The sequence below is a fragment of the Desmodus rotundus genome, chromosome X (genome assembly GCF_022682495.2).
Source record: "Desmodus rotundus isolate HL8 chromosome X, HLdesRot8A.1, whole genome shotgun sequence".
Taxonomy (NCBI): domain Eukaryota; kingdom Metazoa; phylum Chordata; class Mammalia; order Chiroptera; family Phyllostomidae; genus Desmodus; species Desmodus rotundus.
In genome coordinates, this window is record NC_071400.1 from 96,050,255 (window position 1) to 96,069,804 (window position 19,550).

Sequence of the window (19,550 nt, forward strand, 5' to 3'; positions counted from 1 at the left end):
CCATCTGTAAGATGCAGATAATACCTACGTCACAGCGCTGTGATGAGGATGCAGCTCAGGTAAATCAATGGGAAGCTCCGAGGACTAGCCCTAACACACAGAAGGTGCTCAACAAATTGCACTGAGTCCAGTTTAGGCAGTAGTGGTAATTCGATACAATTTGGCAAGACTTACCTAATTTTGTGCTTCCCAAAACATTCTGCCTTTCTGCCATTAAAAATTGAATAATTTGCATTTGTCTTTCCCCAAATTCATTCGGCGACACGAAGACTGCAGTATGCTGGTAAGGTGGGAGAGCAGGGGCCTGGGGGTCAGGCTGTCACATGCCCCCTATTATGGACTTGGACGGTCACTGGACTTCACTTAGGTGTCTTTGTTTTCTCAGCTGAGGTCCTCAGTGAGCCTGAAATGAGTCTAGGACTGTAAAATGCCAAATAGGCCCTTGGTGCACAGTAGTCAGTCAGGAAATGTTTCGCCTCCTCCATTTATGGGGAGTACATCATATGTGGTTGTCATATTAACCGCCCTCTGATCCTTAATCAACCAAAGGCAAACACAAAGCCCAGCAGCGAGGGCAGGCCCGGCTCAGACGTGACAGGGAGTTTCTCCTTAGCTCCTCGGGGCAGCCTGACTGTGGCCCTCGCTGGTCTAGCTTGGGTCTAATCGGTGACTTTCTACCTTTTCATCTCATGGCAAACCAACTAGTGACTAAAATTCTGTGGCGCACCAAAAAATATAATTTTTTCCAATCTCACAAAAAAAAAGGTAAAATTTTGATTCATTCACAGTGGACAGCAATTGTTGTGTTGACTGTTGTCTTTTTTTTTTTTTTATTTGACAGTCTAAGGGAAAAGAGGCCAGTGTCCCGGACTAAATAGTCAGCTATTGCACGCTGTAAAAATGCTTGTGGTGCGCTGGTTGAAATGACTGTTCCAGATCAGTGGACGTTAGGCTGGGGATGCAGGGGCGGAACTGTACTTTGCCCAGGGTTACCTCATTCTGACTCTGAGGGAGCTCTTTGGCAGCTCTGTCACTTGTGCATAACGGAGAGCGATGAAAAATCAGTTTTGTCCAAAGACAGATGGGCCAATTCCATCCTGTTCTCTGTTGGGGATTCTGTGATTTCCCTGCCCCACTAGGAAAGCAAGCTTTGCCTCTTTTGCATGATCATTTCAGTATTTCCGGGGCCGGGGGGGAAAGATTCCAGAATCCTATTTTTCGATTCTTCTTTAGAGTGGTTGTAACATAGCAGTTTCCTCGTTAATGAGTCACATAAAATCTGCTGTGGGTTGAGGATTTTACCTTGTCTTGAAAGTTATTTTTTAATAGGTGCTTATTAAGGTACTACTGTATGCCTAGTGCTGTACAAGATATGGCTGCAGAAGCACGAATATGTTTAGATTTGTTCTTGAACTTAAGGTATATACCTCCAGAGAGAACCATCTAAATTTTAGACTCTAAAATCTCTCTGGTTTAAGTATATTTACTAGTGCTCAATTCTTTCTATAGACACCTCTTTTAATTTAAAACCAAATTCCTATGTCACTAGATCATGAGGACAAAAATCTAAAGGAAATGTTATTCTACAAACATAAACTATGAGTAACAGCTAACAGTAGAAAACAGAAACATAAGGATTTAAAAAAATTTTTTTTTCCAAGATTCCAGCTAAATTTCTTATAGACTTTGAGTAGTGGGCAAAAAACATCGCTCTCCCACTGATATGCTTGAATAGAATCATTACCATTCCGCCGATTGATAAATTTGAGCCACAGAGAAGAAACCATTTTAATGCCAAGAGAAAATTTTTAAAGTCTGGGTTTCCTGCCCTGGCTGGGTTGTCTCAGTGGGTTGAGTGTCTGCCCAAGAACCAAAAGGTCGCTGGTTCCAACCCAAGTCAGGGCACATGCCTGGGTTGCGGGCCAGGTCCCCAGTAGGGGGCACATGAGACACAACCACACATAGATGTTTCTCTGCCTCTCTCCCTCCCTTCCCCTCTCTCTATGAATAAATAAATAAAATAAAATAAAACTCTGGGTCTCCTGACTTCCAGCTTAAAGGAATTTTAATACAATCCTGCATTAGCAAAACTAGATTTCTTTAGAGCGATTCACCTAAATTCTCCCTTGAAATATTTTGAAATTTCACTCACGAGTAACATCTTCAGTATTTGAAATGTAGGTGGGATTTTGTAGACTGTGTAACTCTAAAAATGTCCATCATCCTTGCAGCGGAGCCCTTTTCAACAGTCCGAGTCTCGGACTAGGAATCAAGTGATTCCATGCTTTTTACTGCTAATTTGTAACCCTAGACCATCTTTCTAAAAGGATGGCAGTGAAACATGTTTAAAGAGAAAAATTCAAATACTGCAGAAGACTGTTAAATGGAAAATATGGATCTTGCCCAAGTTCCGCAAATCCCAGGCCCACTGTCCAAAACATACATTAACTATTTCTAGTGTATCCTTAAAGAAATAGTCTAATGATATACAAAATTCATATTTAAGTATGATTTTAAAATCATTTAAAAATCTCATACCATTGAATTTTAGCAGCATTTAAGAAGAATGAGAGAAGGATATGGAAAACATCATGATGCATTAATTTAATAAAGAAAAGCAATTAGTAAGGTCTTTTTATCAATCATAATGTATTGCAAATATTTTCCCAGTTGGCCTTTTAAATACGTTTTGGTATTTGAGCCTTAATCTATTTAAATGCAGGAACAATTGTTGTGAATTGCCATAGTTAGTGCCAGCTAACAGTTTATAAAGCATGACAAGTCTTTCAGATAAATAAAGCGTGCTGGAAAACTATTTGAATTACAGAACTAAAAGTTAAGACTTTGAAATGCAAGGAACTGCCAATACAATATAGTACCTTTCCGTAGCATTTTGTCACCCTAGGTGCCACTGACGTGATTATCTTAACCTTTTCCTACTGCTAGTATTTTCCTGCTAAACAATGGGAAGTGTGCCTGCAGGTTCAAGGGTATTTTTTCAAAAGCACTGAGTGCTGGTGGCCTCTGGAGGGCAGCAAAGGGGCCTCTCCATTGCACGGCTGTCTTTTTTGTTTTTAGACAGTCTTCCCAGAAATGCTTCTCACTCTTTAAATACAACAAAAAGTTGGATCATTTGTACAACAGCCCAGGATGTTCAGATATTATTATAAACTTAGACTGTCCGCATGACGTCACTCGTTAAAAATCTCCATCGGTTCACAGGCCCTAGAGGAACAAGTCCAGTGTCTTCTGTGTAGCAATGCAGGCTCTTCGCAACCTGCCCCGAACCGTCCTGTCACTAGGATCCTGGGCCACCAATCCTAGCACAGGGAACGCCTGTGTCTGTCCTGGGCCCGACCAACCAAGATGATCCTTCCTCCCACAAAGTCCATGTTTAACTACAGAGAGTAAAATCGTGGTCATCATGCGCGTGTCACCCCATGTACTCAACCTGCTCCATGCTGCTCCTCTCTAGAGGCCGGTATGGCCACATTTATTGTCGCGACCTTCCATATATTGCTTCCCTTCTGGAGAGAGTAATGACTTCAGCGTAGGACCCACAAGTTTGCTCACTTTGAAAAGTCCTACCAGTTAGCACATAGTAGCCCTCAAGTGTTTTGAGGAATGGAAGAGTGTGCATGAATGGTTAAAGAGAGCATGGAGGTTTAGGTTTTAGTTCCTTAGGAAAAAAAATCAATCTCATGTCACAGAATTGTTACAAAGGAACACAGATATTGCACTTCAAATCAAATGCTTATCTTAAATCCAAAAGGGTCTAGGACCGGCAGCAGCGGAAGGCTTCTAGAAAATGAATGTGATGCAAATCTGTCGCCCTTGAAGCCTGAGGTACTAGAAGTCCACCTCCCTCAGGAAGCCAGGACAGTAAGAATACAGTTGCTATCAAGTTCAATAACTCTGGCAACGGACATCAGCAGCACTTCAGAGCATGCCCAACTGAAACCAGCTGAGAGAATGTCGTGGAGGGGACAAAATGTGTTTCCTTTTAAAATAGGACCAAGAGGAAAATGTCTAATGGTTTATGTACCTTTGTTGGTGAAATCTAATGAAATGGAATGAAGGAAGTCGGTATGAATTCCTATTTTCTCATAGTTTTACAGGGCCTTCAGACTCAGAGCAGATAACCTGTACGGAGCGGCTCTAGAGCAGCGATTTTCAACTGGTGGTCCACAGGCACTTTTAAAACGTGCAACACTTGACTGTTCAGTCAGGGCCAGTGACCTCTTTTCCCTTAGAATGTCAAATAAAAAATGACAACGGCCAACACAACAAGAGCTGCCTGGAGTGAGTGAATCAAAATTATACCTACTTATTTTGGTCAAATTGGCAAAAAATATATCTATTTTGGTGTGCAGCAGAATTTTAATAATTAGTTTGTTTATGCTGAGAAATGGAAAAGATTGGAAAACACAGCTATATAGAATCTATCTTAATATCATGTGTATGTAATGTTTACATTAGGTTGTAATGCAAATAGGCTATTATTTTGATGCTCAAATTTCCCAGCTTTGGCCATTGGGTGTCCTTCCAAGTTGGCTTCTGTGTGTCCATCTGATATGTCCTCTGTTTTTTTCTTTAAAAAAAACCCCACAACATTTCCTTACTTTCTAGCACTAGAATATGTTGTAGCCTCATCTCGTAGTTTCCTTGATCTGGTCTCCAAGTCAGCTGTGTCTCCAAGGGGCGCTGCTTCCTTTTATTGGAAAATGTTATTGCTCTCTTAAGGGGCCTTAATAGGAGTCATGCGCCTTGACCTGAAAGTTGATCTTACTTACTGATTCCAAGTACAACTACTTACTGAGTATTAAATTAACTTATTATACTCCATAAGTACCTGCTTAGTAAAATTAGACCTGAAAATATGAAACTGTAGGTTCGCATTATCTCTTGGGGGAAAATGTTGCACCTTCATAGCATCAATACTTTGAACTAAACAGTGTCCCTACACAACACACGGCTGAAGAGTTCCTTCTTGCCAGACAGAATAAACTCTCCCAGTCCACATTATATCATCTCATTATTTTACAACAGCATATCAATCTGAGCCATTTAGGTTTCAAGATACTATCATCCAATTAGTCTCCAGTTATAGCAAGGTTGAAAGCAGTCCACTTACTATTCCAACCTGGGGAGTAAGTTCCACGTAGACCAAGTGTGATACTCCCACAATACAGTCTCGTCCAACAGTTGTCTTGAAGATATGCTCTTATTCCCCAATTGCCATGATGTGATGGGGTCAGAAAGACTTGGGAAGCACCCAGATCAATCATCATTTATGGGAAAAATCAAGTTCCTCAGGATTTCTATTGGGCAGCCCCAGTCGTATGTCAAAAACAATGCTCCGTGAATATTTTCATGTTTCTGCATGGCCAGAGCTTTCTAAGAAAACAGCACAGCACCTGGGCTAGTGGATGACTGAATAAGAGACCTTAAAGACTGAGGCCTTGGTCGTGACATACAGTCCTGTGTCTCCCTGGAGTGCTGTGTTCGCATTCCAGGGATGCGAAGTACAGACCTCGCTCGCTATCCCTGGAGAAGACCTGTTGACCTCCCAGACCAATGTGACTGCCCCGGTCCCTCCGGAAGGGAGGGTGGGTAAATGCGCTAGCACTTGCTATATAAGCTCTGGCTTCATCACTCTAGAGCACCTCGACTGAGGAGCAAAACCTGAAAACATAGGTAGGTACACTTGGCTTTTGCTGAATTGCCCTGGAAGGAATTGGGGTTTTGGAAAAAGCTCCTCTGTGGGCATACACACTGTCTGTGATCCAGAGGCCTGTGTGTGCGTGTACACACACTTATACATGTAAAGCTGCGACAGGCTGATTTGTTAGCTAGAGAACATTTTAGGTACTTTATAGTTTCAGAGTCAACATTGAGAACCAGTGCTGCCAGGAAAACAGGACTCTGATTCCACGGGTGCCCGCTGGCTTGGTGATATCTGTTGTTCTGGCAGGTGTCCCCCCTGATTTGGCTGTGCCCACATTGTGAATGTTTCATTTGGAAAAAAAATATCATTATACCTTCGTGCATGCAACAGAAAGTAGACCAAGACTGAGTTCTGCCTAGACAAGCCTGTTGGCAGATTTTAGCCAAGTTTGTTGTTTCGATGGTGTTTCACTCCGGGTCTCAGCATGCCATACAGTCCACAGACCATGCGTTTATGTGAATTTTAAACTCCATTTCCTGTCTCTCATTTCGTTTCCTCCTTCAACTAACACCATCTGAAAAGAATGAAGGACTTAATCGAATACTTCGCACTTCTTTTGTACAAGGTTTCCTTCCAAGGAGCTAAAGTGACTTCACACAGAGTTCCTCAAAGATGGAGAAAGAAGGGTCCAAGGCTGGTAGACTGCAAATATTTTCACAATTGTCCATATGAGGGTGAAGGGGCCACAGATACGTTGGCCGTTGGCCAGTATGAGAAAGCAGCAATCTGGGTCAATTTCCTGGATCGCACAATGGAGAATATTCAAGAGGCCTGACTGTATCATTTCAGTTAGGCACTGCCCTTCTTTGTAAAACAGTAAGAGGAAATACTCACAAGAGGACAAAACCTTAGGAAAACAACATTTTCACGTTATAGGAAGAATAACCTCTTTTCAAAGCTCTCTGGGGAGTACTCAGCCCCCTGAACCCACTACTCAAGTTCATCTAAGGCTGGTTTTTAAGCCTAAATCATGGATATGAAACAAATAGACTAGAAAGTGAAGTGGAATCCCCTGAACAAATTGCTTTGGCTTACCTGAAGAGATGACTGTTAGAGCTACAGTTTGCACACAAAGGACCGCTGGGAGAGGCACACTTGCTTTCAGCCCCACAGCTTGCCAGCCGTAGGCCAGAGACCAAGAGAATCTCCGTGGAAGGGAAGGCAGCACAGAGGGGGCAGAAGTTCCTGAGTCCTGAGGGCAATGTGGGAGGCCCTGGACCCAGCTCAACTCCTGAACATGCCCCGACAAGGTCGCCTTTGTTCTCAAACCAGTTGGACTTGCAGTTTCTGTCACTCGTAAGCAGAACAGTGTGGACTAATGAAACTATGTTTCAGGGTTGCTGGGAGGATGGAATTAACATGATGCCTCAAACAGATAAATATTAATTATTATAATTAATGATCCTTTCTTCAAACTCCTACACTTGGCCAATTTTCTGTACTTGGTAGGAGTCACACTGTGTAAGATTAATTTATGTTGATGATAACTAGATGTTAAGCTTTCTGAGAACAAAGATTATTTAAAATTATTTTATGAAACCTAGAGTAGTGGCTTGCATAGGATATATTCAGAAATGTCAATATGATCATGTTAAAAAGATCATGTGGATTGATTGCTCATTTACCACCCTGCAGAAAAATGTAACACAGATAAGTGTATTCACAATGCGTAATAACACTTGACAGAGGCAGAAAACCTCTAGGGAATCTACGTCCAAGGGGAGCACGGAATTCAGCTAGAAGATATTTTAACCTATTTACGTATTTATTAAAAACTGTTTTGATCATGACTGATATATTGAATTCTTTCAGTCTTCAAAGTGGAAATGTCTGGAGAGTTTTAGACTTGGACTTACTGATTTTCTCAAAGTCCAAGAAAAGGAAAAGTAGGTAAATAATATACTCGAATTCCATTGAACTGAGAATTAGGGTTAGAGCTGGCAAACAAGATCGGGGGACATGACAACACTAGAGAGAAGTGCTCTCAGATGCTGGAAAGTGGCTAAAACACGCGCGCACAGCAATTGTTGTCCAGACGTGTACAGATGAATTGAGATGTTTTTGTGAGTTCTTGGACGTGATAAACATATGCAGCTAATGAAACAATTCCTTTTGCTCCAAAATTTTATTCTATTTCTGATTTCGCTACTAGTGTTTTCCAAAAGGTCCACGACCGTTTGAAAGAAATCAGGCACTATTGAGATTTTTTTCTTAAAATTGATTCATTGCTAGGAAGTCAAATTACTGGGAGGTCCACTCAGTGCCCCTCCTTTGAGGTTCCTCAAGTGACTCTGGGTTTTTGTGGTCCCTCCTGTATTCTCTCAGGCTGACTCCCTTTTTCCTGCATCAGTCCAGGCTGGCCTTTTTGCATGTCCCTGGGTTCTCACACTCTGTTGTATGGGATTTTGGAAACTCGCAGATACGTGAACTTCAGATAAGAAAAGAGAAGTATGTATTTGAATGCAGGTTTGACAATGGAAAATATTATGGAATCTCAGAACTTGATATTTAAAGGGAAATGATTCCTGACTAGATGTATACTGCCTGATATTTTAGTGTGAGAATTAAATCAGTGGATTTTCAAAAATGTACCATGAATTATTAATACATAAATCCTGCCAACTCTATGATTGCAAAGTATTTATAAAAGAAAACTCTTATATTCTGGACTAAATACACGGAGGGCAAATTGAAAGTAGAGTACATATTGTTATCCTTTAGAGCACAAAATCTAATTTGAAGACATCATCTTTCCCCGCCCCAAATTTATGTAAAATAATTATCCGACCAAGCAAGTCACAAGTCCCTGTAATACATACATATCTGTAACCAAACGTTTACTTGGGGAAAGTAGATTCCTTGTCAATTGAGAGTTATATGAAGACTCCACCATAGTGTATAATCATGCCCTACATAGAAACTTCATTTGCCTCACTTCTAAGCCTCCCACATACAAGTTAACCCTTTTCATTTTACCCAATCCTTTCCATGCATAACTCCTCCCACTCCTCCACTATGTTGCTTTGGCATTTGTTTTCTCGAAGCGATTATTGATTTGCTAGAAGATATGGTTATTATTCAGTCAATTAACACATAAAACATTTCTTGATTTAAATCTGCCGGCACGTGGCATGTGCAGATCAAATGATGATTCTGTGATTAAAAATTACCATGGGTAATGATTAGACAAATTCTGGCAGTTTCACAATTGAAAATTCTGACATTTCATAGTTGGATGTCAGTATCAAACTCAAGCCGAACACCAACCCAACAGTAAATGCCCCGAAACTTGCTGTTTACATTCTCGGAGGTTATTGTAATGCTTTCCTTATTTGAACAAGCCCATTTAGTAACCAAGACTGCTGTTTCTAGAAAGATATCACTTTTGCTTGGACTCCCATGTGTAACGAAAAAAACTTGTCTTTTTTCTCTGTGATCACCTATTTAAAACAAAATGACTTTTGAAACGGGTTGTCATCTAGGATGCTATAATGGAAATCATTCAGCAAAAACAGTTTATATTCTAACCGCCGACTCCCTCCCTGAGGACGTCATAAGTTAAAAACGCAGAATATGTCTGGTTTTCATTGTAACCTTCCAGTTGGAGACACAGATAATAAGCATTGCTATGGCTTCGGTGACAAAACAACAACTCTGGACATCTAATGTCTGTAGGTCATATTCTTTTCTTATTCTTTTTATCAAAGACCCAATTCTTTTTCACTTCCAAATAATGTACCTTTGAACTTTTGTAAGGGGAAAGCATGCAACAGTTTTGCATGAGCAATCAACCTTGTGCAGATCAAATGAAACCCGTCCAGGTTCACTGTAGCCCGGAAAGGGACAGACAAATGGTAGCTGTTAGTGTTGCGCATGAATGACTTGGTCCCTTTGGGAAAGCATGTGTTCAGTCTGATGGGCTCTTCGACTCCGATCGCATGTGACGTGGTGGCAGCAAGAGACAGGCTTGTTGGAATCAAGCATCAAATCTCGTTTGAACCACGGACGAACTATCTGACTTCAGTTGCCATCACATCTGTGTGTCTACATCTGTTGTCTCATTTCTACAAAAAGGTCAGGTGATACTTAACCAGAAGATGCTGATAAAATGAAGTGAGTTTACTGTATATGACAGAACGGGGTCCATAGAAGCCTAACAGAATTTATTGTCTACTCCTGTTGATCCAGCTCCCTTCTGAACACATAAAACCCCTGGCTCAAGAGATTGAAGGTGTCAAATTAACTACACAAGGGGGCAAGTAGACTGAGGTGGCTCCAAGGCCAAGGAGGCCTACATGAAGAAACCCAAATGTAAGCCTGCAAAGCCCTCCAGGTAAGGAAAGCCAAACATTAAGGATGACCAATCAGAGAGCCGAGGCTTGAACCTATAGCCAATGAACGATTTGAACAAAATAAATGAACAAACAACATTGAAACAGACTCAGATACTGAGAACAGACCGATGGTTGCCAAGGGGTAAGGGGGTTGGAGAAGTGGGTAAAAAAGGTAAAGGGATTAAGAAGTACAAATGGTGGTTACAGGATAGTCCCGGATATGTAAATTGTGGCATAGCTAATAGAGTTGGTCAATAATACTCTAACAACTATGTATGGGGCCCGGTCAGCAGTTGAAACATCTGGGGGACACTGTGTAAAGTCTATGAGTGTCTAACCACTATGCCAGACACCTGAAACTGATACAAAACAATATTGACTAGAAACTGTTATTGAAATATAAAATTAAGAAAAGATAATATAAAATATAATATATACTATATAAATAACATAAAAATATGAAATTAAGAGTGGACTACTTGGAAAGTTCTGAAATCTGTTAATATACCTCTTAATGTGTCTTTTGATTTACAAATGTAAGCATACACTATAAACAAAACCCCCAAAGATAACTCCTTCTGCCTTTTCCCCCTAAGACTTAAAACTATCAGGCAGGGATCGGCCTCCCATAACTCATATTTCCCTACATAAAAGCCCTGAATGCACTTCGTCTTGGGTCAGGTCACTCATTTCAAGAATCCCCTCAAAATGTCATCACTGTAGAGAAACGCGCCTTACAGAATGTTGGAAAGCTGCGGTAAGAATCATTTTTCAAGGGCACTGATGTTTATAAACATCCTCTAAAATGGAGTAACACGGTGTATTTGCATATGTCCTTCCAAAATGCTGACAGAGCCTGGATACAAAATAGGTGAGATACTACAGGACTTGAGCTTCGCAAAACTAGAATGATGTTATCTCTTAAAAAACTACGTCCCCCGTAATGTTGATGTAAAAATTAGTTGTAGAAGACAAGAAAAAATACAGCCATGTAGTTTTATGTACCTCTATTGAGTGGGTCATAAATTTGATACTGAACTTTCTAGAAGCAAACGTTGAGGGAAACATTGAGGGAAATATAGACAACTCATATTGTCTATAAGACAAACACCCATCACTTATGAGAAGCACAGTTATTTTTAACACTTAAATTACACACGAGTTGCTCCTGAAATGCATCTTCCATGAAGAAGAAGAAATGCATCTTTTCTCTTTCATGAAATGCATCTTTCCCCTGTGGGGGGTAGGGGAAGGGCCTGGGGACCAGGGTAAGAGGCAGAGGAGTGAAGGCTGTAGTGAAGACTGGACTGGAGGAGAGGCAACATGTGGTGGCTACACTACATGGAGTACGTCGTGCAGTTGAAAGCAGTGGACTGGATGTACACTTTAGAGTGTGGGCGGATCTCATGAAGTTAGTGCTTTATGGCAGTATTTCTAGTAACACAGGGCAAGAATCAATGCAAATGCCCGTCAGTGTTCTCTGCGGCTGGAAAATGAAGTGAGCATTGCTCCTATATAGCTCTGGGAGCATTGCCAGAATACACTGTGAGTCGAAACACATGGTAGAGCAGAGCATATTTTGTAGGCCATTGTTTCCCATCCAAATGGGACATATACACAGACAATGAATATGTACGCCTGTGTTTAAAAACAAAGGGAGGATAGAATAGAAACTAGAAAAAATATATAGCTTTTATTACCTATAATAACTTTCTCTACCTATGAAGGAGACTAAACAAGATTGACAGGACAGGGGTAAAATTTTGATGGTGTTGAAAATATGTTGTACATATCACTTTGGAATCAGGTAATTATTTGAATATTAAATTTCAAAAGGATCTTTTAACAAATAAAAGCAAAATGAAAGACAGGAACCTAAAGTGTGAATTGAATTGGTGACACAAATGTAATTGAAGAAAATACTTCATGTGCATCCAAACAAAAATTTGACTGAAAATCCCTATTGTTTCTCTAAGAGAAAGTAAAATAAAACATATACATATATTCATAAAAGCATCTGTATATAAGGTCTATGTATACTATATGTATTTTATATATATTCATATATATTTATACCTACTAGAAAAGGGAATCTATTCTATATGAATCTATTGGAATAGATGTACTACATTTATAAATATGTATATAAACTCTAAAGGAGAGAATAGACAGAGATGTACACAGACGTATATATGTGTATGTGTATGTGTATGTGTATCAGAAGGGAGACTTATGTGGATCAAAAATGGTTAATGTTCTATGAATCGAGGAGCACATATTAAATCCACCTTCTGCACCCAAGGCCTCAAAGGAAAAACAAGGGCTGTGTACACATAGAGAACAATTTTTTTTTTGCTACATCATTTGGCTCAGAAGATGAATACTTTTAAACAAATGGGTTGGAAAACTGCTTTCAAAGTGGAAGCTGCACACACAGTACTTTGGTCCTTACACTTGGCATGCTATTCTGAAATATTCAGTAGTATACCTCAGTGAATCCAAAATAAATCACTCCACTCCTGCCGGGGGAAAATCATCAGATATCATGCCCTTGTTTGTTTTTTAAAATATTCATAAGAGCTTTTTTCTTCAAAGATGCTCGCATTTGTAAGGCCATTTTGAACCAGTTTAGTCCAGGAAAATTTTTAACACTTTTGCTTGGTTATTTTCCATACCTAACATAGAACTCTAGAGTATTAATAGAACACATTGACTATCAATATTATAGATTTTAATTATGGCTTGAAAAAGGCACAAATCTGAAGCTTCTACTACATCCCTGCTACTTTCTAATTACTGCCCTGCTGCACAAATATTTCCTAAAGTACCAAAGTGCTCTACTGAAGAAACGCATAAATGCAATTTCTTTTCTTTCTAACTAAAATGGACCCTGTCACACATGTAAATAATTAAGCCATGGTAACAAAGTTCATGGATTCTCTGGTTAAGAGATATAAATCTCACTGACATTACGCATTAGATGCATCAGTCCCCTCAATGATATCCCAGCATTTTACAGTAAATAGTAGATCAGGGAGATAATGGTGGTTACTACTGATTTAACAACAACAACAACAACAACAACAACAACACAGGGTTCTAGAGGTCAAAGTATTTGGAAAATGCTGGGCTGAAGAGCACGCATATGCTTGCTTTACTCAGAACATATGATGTGAATGAGGATGTGACTCTCCAGAAAAAGGCAGGAAGTAAGGCAGAGTTTTCCAAACTTCTCTTTCTTGGAACCATTTGCTTTCACAGAGTTGCTGGTTGGACTAGTGCTCAGTAAAACGCAGTTTGGGAAATGCTGGTCTGTTGGAGCCTGGACACTGCCAACAATAGGTAATTAGAACCAGCAGCATGGAGCTCATTCCGTTGTTTTGTAGCTCTGATTGAGAACTTCTATTTCCTGAACCAGATGCAGACGCTCGCAAATTTAGAGAAAAAATTAAGTCCATCTACTTACATTCTGAGCTTTTGTATTACAGACACCTAATACAAAATGAGAAATTCATCTTGACAAGAAAGGGTACATTAATTTCAACTGTAGAATATAAATGAAAAGGACCTACAATTTGAGTAATCTCATTTTATAGGAAATTAAGCAGTCAATACGGATATAATAAATAGGGAGGTTTAAACTATGCACATTGTAGGAATCAGGTCTGTGAAATAAGTGACATTTTTATTTCCTCTCAAAAACGTAAACAGAACAAGAGGCAGCGTTGTAAGTACTTTGGAGCTGAACCAGGAGAGGAAAGCCCAAAAGTGTGTATGACCCCCACGCCCAATCCAAATGGGCGGAATCCTTAGTTATACTTCTTAGAAATGATGGCTGTTCTACCTAACAATCTGGGAAAGCTTATGTGTGTGATCTCTTCGGAAAAAAGTTTATTTTGCTAGTTGTAGCTCCATTCTCCCAATGCTGCATGTGACACCCCTGAGGTCATGGGAGAGAACAGGATCTTTTTCTAAGAAATAGAATTTTGGAGGGGGGAGAACAACAAAAACACATTTACCCTCATTGGGAACTGTCCGTGGTGCTGAGATGCCTCCATGAGAAGCCTATGCTGAAGAAGGGTCAAGCTTCTTAGCTGTGTGGCCCTTTTAGGGCTTCCTTCACCAGTCTAATTTTTGCCTCCAATTTTAGCCTTAGCAAGACATACCCTCTTCTCCAACCTATGCCTGGCCTGACATGATTAAAACTATCATCTTCTGCCTGGCCCGACCAGGCAAGACTTATGAAGCGTGTCCACTGCCCCTTCAACTGTTGAAGGTCTGCCGTGATCTAGACTAGCTGCCCAGTTGCCTACAGTTTCCGAGTAAATTACTTCTCATTCAAGCAGTCCATAGACATGTAGAAAAAAGGGGTGTCACTACTTAATGACATTATTTATTGACAACCAAGGGACAATAGAATGTAGAATTCTGTCTGGCCTACTGGACTTATATTGTATGAATCATGTTGGAATGCTGCCCAACAGCTGAGAAGCATATTTTCATAGAACAAGATATGATGCAAGACTCGCACTGAGCAGCTACCTGACTTGTGGAAAGTAAATTTATCTGGGCTACAGATTTCAGAAAGGATTAAGCCAACATGTTGCAATAATTGAATGGCATAGGTTATGAAAGCTTAAAGTAAGAGAACTGGATTTGTACAGTAGAATGAGAAAGCCCTCTTTATAAGCCTTATGAGGGTTATACAATCCTTTTCATTTAAACTTATTTCTCCACACCCCCTCATCTGCCATCCTCCAATGCCAAGATTATCAATGAGATGTCTTCATTACTTACCATTTAGTGAAGCGATACCTTTCAGACATCTCGCATTTCGGTAACAATAATGTAGAAGGGCAGTATAACCCACAGGGCAAAATTTCATTCCATGATATCCACATTAAGAAACTAATTGAAGATGTGACAAACAGCATCTCAAGGCCTACATTTCACTTATTTTAGACTTAATAAAATATATGGAAAATAAAGATGTACAGAAATATATGAAGATGATAATTATGAGCATACCTTTTAAAATTCTTGTAATGTCCCTTGACAACTTTTAAGCACTTGACAGTGATTTATATGCAGGTCATTAAAATGGACACAGTGTAGTCAGAAACTCTGATCCCAGAATCTTTCATTAAAGCTCTATTTATTCTTGTCATTTACAATCTCCTCTATTCTTTGAAAGATTAACCTACCTTGTGCCACCTTAATTTTTAAAGTTGAATGTGTTATTGCAAATGTGATACCTGATCAATGCAGAGAAAGAAGAAAATGCAGATCTATTTCTCTGTACAAACATTTTGTATAAATCACGTTTCCTCCATACTTTTATTATCCCTTAACGTTATGGCATGAACATTGTTGTAATCTGTAAAATTCTTTCGAAGAATAACTTCAATGATTGAAAAGCAGCTAGCAATATGTTTATTACAAAATATATTCAACGATTATACTAAGATGGGGAATTAAATTTGCTTTTAATTTTCTCTATTATTAAGAATATGCCAAAAATTTTCATACATAAATTATTTTTACATTCCTGATTATATCCCAAGGATATGTTTTGAGGTACTACTACTGGGCCAAAGGGAATACATTATTTTCTTTTTCTTTTATTTGAAGCACTTTATACATATTTCATTCATATCATATTAAAACAGTAAATTTAGGGACAAAACTTTGAAAACTCTTGATAATTGGCTTATAAATAAAAACTCTATGTAAGTTCATTCATCCATGTACTTTGATTTGCATTTTTAAAAAAGTTTCTCCTTAGGCAGTTCGTGTAATTGCACTGAGATGCTTTCGGTTGGGAAAGGGCCGTCACCATTGGACATGAAATTGGATTGTGCTGAAATTTAGTGGGAGCATGCTTACGTGTAGAGGTTGGGACCTAGGGAATCCATCCATGTGTGGGTTAGACCAGAGGCCCTGGGGACCTGAGCAAGCTCTCCATCACAGATGAGCAGAAGGGAAGGGAAATGTCACCACAAACTCCAGCGGGAAGGCAGCAACTGCAGTTGACAGTGTAGCCGAGGTCCCTGGGCCTTCACTTTAAAAGACTAAGGTTTTCTGCCCAAGTGTTTATTCTGGCAACAGGAGCGGCACAGCCTGAGTGCAGCACAGAGTGGTGTCCAAGTGTCAATGCTTCCAAGGACTTTTCCTTCCAACAATAAAAAACATGGACTGGACCTCAACTCCTCAGTTTTAACGACTGCAGGGCTTGCTCTACACTGGCGCCAGAGGGTGTCAGAGAGATGAGGCCTACCCCACAGGAGCCCTGCAATTCACCGCTGGCTGGCTCCCTGCCCTTCCCTATGCGCACACATGAGGGAGAGACAGAGAGAGAGAGAGAGAGAGGGAGAGAGAGAGGTCTCTTTAATAATGTATCAATTGACTATTTGAAGAAGATAATGAAATGAGCCACATTAATTTATTCTACTGTCCATCAACACTTTGGTTGTGCCCAGGTGTTTCCTATGGAAATGCTACTCTAAATAATTTTTTGCAATCTCCTACTAGGCACATGCAAAACTGTTTAATATGTTCATACAATTTCTGCTACATGTTAAGTCCCTCAATTCTAGATACCTGATTCCTACAGCCTGGGAGGAACAATCGGATTAAGAAAGTTAAGGACCCCAAGTATCCCTTACTGTTGATACCTTCAGCAACCCCAAGGCAGCTGGAATTACAGTTGGTATAGCACCTGCCCCGCCCGAGGTTTCCCACCACAACCATCCAAAAGATTCTGCTGGTCTACCTGGAAGCCCCACTCCCAATGTGCCGCTAGTGGATGCCTCGCAAACTGCTGTCACTCTGGCCTCCACATGCACAAGCAAAGCCTTCAGGCCAAAATGTTTGATAGAACCCTGACTTCCAAATAGTGCAGGGGCGAGGGGGTGTCTTTACAAGCTGGTGATGCCACAGGGATCCTGGAATTGGGGGCTGGGTTGTCTCCAATCTTCTGAATGAAAGGACCTTGACATCGAAGCAGAAACCCTGGACTCATAGCACCAGCTCCAGCTGAGAGGGAGATGAGTGTGTTTTTCCAAATGCCAACTTATTGAGGATTTACAATAAGACCGACATTGATCCTGAGATCCTTTTATGCACTGTAGCAGATATTGGCAGATTTCCTGAAAAGGGCACGATAGTGGTTTAAGCTTTATGAGTCTTAGGGTCACAACGACTCTGCCATTCTGCCCCAAAGAAGTTATAGAGAATAGGCAGGCGAATAGGCGTGTCTCTTGTTCCCATAAACTTTATTCATGGATACTGGAATTTCAATTTCCTATTGTTTTTACATGTCCCAAACTATTCTTCTTCACCCATTCCCAATCATTGAAAGATGGCAACACCATTCCTAGCTTGCACATCATGGAGTAACAGGAGGTGCGGTGTGGTTTGGTGACTTCTGCGCCATAGTGACCAGGAGCATGGCTCCTGGTTCTGCCACTTGCAGGCTGTATGATCTTGGCCAGGCAAGCTACTTGACATCTTCATGCCTAGGCTCCTCACATGAGAAAGGGGGAGGTAGCAGCCCCCTGCCAGATTGGTGCAGGGCTGATATAATCAGTGAGGGACACATAACAAACATTTAGTGAACATTCATTGTTTTTATTCTTGCTCTTGTCCCACTTCCACATAAATCCCACCATGGTCAGACAAGTCAGGTACCAGTGGTTTAGTAGAGGATGTTATTGGTGGCAGGGAATGGCTCAGCTGGACCTAGCTCCGGGGTACCTGCTAGGGGGACTTACTGGCCACTTGTGCTGCTGGGGCAGCAGCATTAAAACTAATGGATCATACTAATCAACACATGGGAAAATGTGAAAAAAAATCTTCCGTATTCCCAGCTGAAGCTCAATTATATGTCAACTAAGTATCTGTTGTAAGTTGGTCTGGAATTCTGCCATCACTGTTTACATTATGTCTATGGAAAAGTGCATTCTGGGTTCCAATTTCTACCTTACAAACTACTAATCAGAGAACATTCTGGTCGTAAGCACAGACTGCAACAGAGCCGCCTGTGTGCTGCAGAGAGAACAATAGTAAAGGCAGTTGGCAAGAAATACAACTCTCACAATTTGGGATACAACAGAGCTCACGGAGTGACGGCTGCCATACAACTACAATTCATTGGAAAATAATATGCCAAAATGGGGACAATTCTCTCAGTGACATATTGAAACAGTAGCTCAAAGTGATGGCTTTAAATGATACCTTTCTCCAGTCACCTTTTTTTCCTTCCAGCTGTTACCAGAAGTGGTTTTCAGCAGAATAGCTAACTGTTGCACAATTAAGATAAGACAAGTAGCTAACTGGTAATTAAGGAGTTTTCTTCATTTTCAAGATGCATCTGTTTTTCAAATTTCCTTTAAACTATGGAGCTCTAAATTGGAAAGAATGCTTTACTACAGAGGGGGCCCATGGGCAAAAAGATTACTCCAGCCAGCCTCCCCTCCCTGCTGCCTGACTCCTGCAGTTCACCATGAAAGGCCGTCACCTTGTTCTTGCCAAAGTGAGCCCCAGTAAGGGAGCCAGTAGCATAGGCCACAGTCTTGTGGGCTCATTAAAGTGGTACACAGAGCCCATTACTCCCCCGCCCCCAATGCAAGCTATACCGTTTCCCAGGGAGGTTGGCCCATTTGAACTAACTTGGGAAATCTTGGCGGCCATCCTTTGCTGTATGTTGTTCACTGTGAGGTCCTAGGGCCCATATCACCCTGAGAGATGTTTGGATTCTCTGGCACTTGGGGACTGGTGACAGAAAACATAAATGAGAAAAGCACTTACTGGGCAGCTGCTCCACAGGCAATGGCAGAGTCTGGAGGAGCGGAGGATGACAACTCTGGAATCAACAAGATTCTGGGATGCAGTGTTACAAGGTGTGATTCTGGATTACAAGGTGTGGTGACAGACTAGACAGCCAGGTAAAGGATCCAACAGGGTCAGACTGAAATATCCAAAGACATGGTGGGTCCCAAGAATATGAAAGAAGCAATATTTTGCCAAGCCCAACAATCTTAAAATTACACAAATGGGACACTTAGACTGATATAGATGCAAAACTATGCAAAATGCCACCACGTGATTAATGTGGGTGGGCTTTGTAGTATTTTCAGAGATGAAACATTAGGTATTCTAGATATATTTCAACTCTGGGAAGCTTGGCTGCAAGTCCACACCCTGTAAAGCTGTGGGCTTCCCAACACCAGCTAGGCGCACAGGCTTAGGACATGCCCTTTAGATTCCCGAGGAGGGTACAGCGAGTTCCTGGCTGGAATGGCTAGTGGCACAAAATCGGCAGCATGATGGCAATACAACTCCCAGATTTGTTCAGATAAAATGACAGCTGGTGTGGGAACCATCCCTTTGCATGCCTACTTCAAGTTTCAACGCCAGGGTAACCTCTGATCAAGTCATGTCTGCGACCGGGACTACATTTGCCTTCCTGAAAGCAAGAGCATCTTCCA

At 40.8% G+C, this 19,550-nt stretch overlaps 1 protein-coding gene across 4 annotated transcripts in view; it reads right to left on the bottom strand.

Annotated features, from left to right (window-relative positions):
* Positions 1–19,550, bottom strand: part of FRMPD4 (FERM and PDZ domain containing 4) — a 332,589-nt gene that overhangs the window by 107,807 nt on the left and 205,232 nt on the right. The window contains exon 1 of one of the 4 annotated variants that reach the window (XM_024569939.3): positions 6,764–6,902. The exons of the other annotated variants lie outside the window; for them this stretch is intronic. The gene's annotated coding sequence lies outside the window, so the exon portion shown is untranslated. Of the gene's footprint in view, positions 1–6,763; positions 6,903–19,550 lie in introns of those variants that run through there. 4 annotated transcript variants of the gene reach the window in all.